Here is a 3,514-nt window from a genome sequence, read left to right as displayed (position 1 = left end):
TAAAGGTAATCTAGGATTCGATTAAGAAAATTTCCAAGGGCCCCTGGGTAGCTCAGTTGGTTAAGCATCCAACTTGATTTCAGCTCAGGTCATGATCTCACAGTTTGTGAGATCAAGCCCAGCATCAGGCTCTATGCTGACAGCACAGAGTCTCCTTAGGATTCTCTGTCTCTCTGTCGCTCTGTCTCTCTCTCTCTCAAAAATAAACACACATTAAAAAAAGAAAATGTCCAGATACTGAGAACAGAGAAAAATGAAGAAAAAAAATTATCAAAAAAATGAATGCTCCTTAAAAAATGAAAGGCATGAACCCTAACGTTTATAGCAGCAGTATCAACAATAGCCAAAGTATGTAAAGAGCCCAAAGGTCCATTGATGTATGAACGCATAAAGATGTAGTAGATGACAGATAGATAGATAGATAGATAGATAGATAGATATAGATATAGATATAGATATAGTATAGATAGATATATACATATAAAGGAGTATTACTCAGCAATCAAAAAGAATGAAATCTTAGAGTGGTGACTGGCTAAGGTTCCAAGAAGGAGGTGCCGGTGGCAAGACTGGATCTGGAAGATTCTTCTGCTGAGTCTCAACTTGACCTGCAAACATGGACCATTCCCACCATGCCAGGAGAGGCCATATGGCTGACAACGGTACCACAATGCCTTCTCACCACCACCACCACCACCCAACCACTTTGGCACACCAGTCTCATGGTGGAGGGATGGATGGCATGATGATGTCTATGACATTCTACTTTGGCGTCAAGAATGTGGAACTATTATTTTCTCGTTTGGTGATCAATACAGCCGGAGAAATGGCTGGAGCATTCGTGGCGGTATTTTTACTGGCGATGTTCTATGAAGGACTCAAGATAGCCCAGGAGAGCCTGCTGCGCAAGTCACAAGTCAGCATCCACTACAATTCCATGCCCATCCCGGGACCGAATGGAACCGTCCTTATGGAGACACACAAAACTGTTGAGCAGCAGATGCTGAGCTTTCCCCACCTGCTGCAGACAGTGCTGCACATCATCCAAGTGGTCATCAGATACTTCCTCATGTTCATCTTCATGACCTACAACGGGTACCTCTGCATTGCAGTAGCAGCAGGGGCTGGCACAGGATACTTCCTCTTCAGCTGGAAGAAGGCGGTGGTGGTGGACATCACAGAGCATTGCCATTAACCCTCAGCTCCATGGTGTGGCCTTATCGATTGCAGTGGGAAGCAGCTCAAGACTGAAGGACATGCTCCTTAATTCCTTACACACACATGCTCCTTAATTCCTTTCACACACACACACACACACACACACACACACACACACACCCCTGCTCAGCAGAGGTTTAGCTTTTAGTCTCTGAGCTAAGGTGATAACCTCCCTGGCTTTTTTCCTAACGATCTGAGATTCCCTCAGACAAGATTCCCACATGTTCTTGTCCAAACCAGGTAGCTTTTTATTGAAGGACCTGATCACCTACTTCCTTTTTTAGTCTTCTGTTTTTATTTGGTTAACAGTATGTGCATTTGGTGGGTTTCTCCTGGGTTGGTGATAGAAAGAGACTAGCTTCAGCTAGGATTGGTGGGAGCTGAGGGAAATTCTTGCCCAACTAAACCCCGAACCCACTCAATAAGTGTGAAATACATTGTGTCTTTCTGTAGGTGTGATGTGTTGCACCAAAATCGTTGTAGTGTGCAGAAGGGTGGTTTGTGACTAAATATGGGCTGGGCTTGCAAAAGTGTACATTCTTAGGTGGCTGACTCATGAACTTGTGTTCCTACTTCAGGTTTTCATTAGAATGAACTTGTCAATCAAAAAAAAAAAGATGACAATCAATTTAAGAAAATAGAAATAGATATTTTGAAATAAAACCATTGATACTTTACTTTGTCTTGATACCTTGGATTGTCACAACTGAAAGAAGCAAGAGTTTGAATCATTTTCTTTTGTTACTGTTTTCATGTGTTGGCCTCTAAACCAGTGATTTTCAAACCTGAGTATGCATCAGAATCACCTGGAGGGCTTGTTAAAACATTCGTTTCTGGGCCTTAACCCAGAGCCCCCAAATCGGCATTTCTAACAAGTTCCCAGGTGATGATGCTGCTGATGGTCAGGGGACCACATTTTGAAAATCTGGAATTTGAATTGCTGGTGATAGGTGGTATGTCCAAGCTTAACTCTGTATTAAAGCTGCTGGTCAATACTTAATCATTCCACAAACATCTATTCAGCTCCAGCTGTGTGTATGTCTGCCCAAGGGCTATCGCCAAAGTAACTTTTATCAGGATGTATGAAACCACTAGTCTTTATTTTTAAAGATCTGTGGTTTCTTAGAAGTAGCTTGTAGGTTGAGGAAGACCTTTGGTCTGCAGTATAATAATATCATCTAGTCATGGGTCAGAAGGGTAAAAGCCCAGCCCTTTCTTTGGAAAGGTTTAGGGTATGGTATACTGCTGATCAGATTTTCCTCAGCCCCCAACATCCATGGTCACATCAGGCAGGTCCTAATCTTCTCCATGAACATCTTCGTTACTCTTGGGGGTTTCGTTAGATCACATGTGACCAAAACCTTTTTCTCAACGAAGAGCCACATTGGATTTTTATGCTGTTCAGTTGTTAGTTTACACTGCAGTCTTGGTCCCAGTGCAAACTACCTGCATGAAGGGACTCTTCCTGTGCTAAGCTGTTAAACCTGCCCTCCTTGGTGCTAGATTCTAATCACGCCTCAGGGCAAAGGAGACAAAACGCAACTATTCTGTTGGCCTCTGTTGTGGTTTTGAAGTTTGTACTTTCTCTGTGGCTGTCAGTTAAATATTGGAGAGCAAGGAGTGTGTACGTCTATGGCTTTAAACCAAGAGAGGGTTATCAGCTTCCTGGGTAAAGGGTAAAATCTAAAAACCAAGATTATGTTTTGTGCTTTTCTCTCATTCCAACCCCTTGTAGTGCTGATATTAAGCAAGAGGAGAGTGAATGACAGGTAGCGACAGAGTCCAACAGGAAGGTGTAAATAGCCTGTTATCTCAGAAACCAAGGAACAATAAAACCATGAGAAAATAAGATTCATTGTTTAATAGTGACCCTGGTGCTCTCTGGAAATCGGGGCATGAGCTGCTATAAAATATCCTTTTCAGAGACAGGACCTTATCTGTAAGGTAAGAAAAATCAAGGCCAGTTAAGACAAAGTGCTGTGAGTTTGAAATTCAACAGAGAAACATCAGTTTGGGATAGGTCTTCAAGTATTCAAGATCGAGTGTCATGAAAAACCTGAATCCAGCAATTCTTAGATTAGTTTGCCAAGAAGCCAGTGAAGGAGAAAAAAATTTAAACCTTAAATTCCATCTTTCTTGAGCTCTTGGATTGTGTCTTGTATTGAATGATCTCATTGACTTTGATTTGTGTATCCCTGTCGAGGAATTTAGTGCCTGACTTTGTTCCTTTTGGATACAAACTTCTTTTCCTCCTTCCCTGTTCAACATCTCTTAGAAGTCTTCTCACCATTTCTCT

At 42.1% G+C, this 3,514-nt stretch overlaps 1 pseudogene; it reads left to right on the top strand.

The window, feature by feature from the left end:
- The first annotated feature begins 616 nt into the window (after window positions 1–616).
- LOC115283259 lies at window positions 617–1,195 on the top strand (annotated as a pseudogene).
- Window positions 1,196–3,514: the final 2,319 nt, after the last annotated feature.

This window comes from Suricata suricatta, chromosome X (genome assembly GCF_006229205.1).
Source record: "Suricata suricatta isolate VVHF042 chromosome X, meerkat_22Aug2017_6uvM2_HiC, whole genome shotgun sequence".
NCBI classification, from domain to species: domain Eukaryota; kingdom Metazoa; phylum Chordata; class Mammalia; order Carnivora; family Herpestidae; genus Suricata; species Suricata suricatta.
The sequence above is the reverse complement of the archived record's forward strand: the minus strand, read 5'-3'. Positions and strand labels throughout refer to the sequence as shown.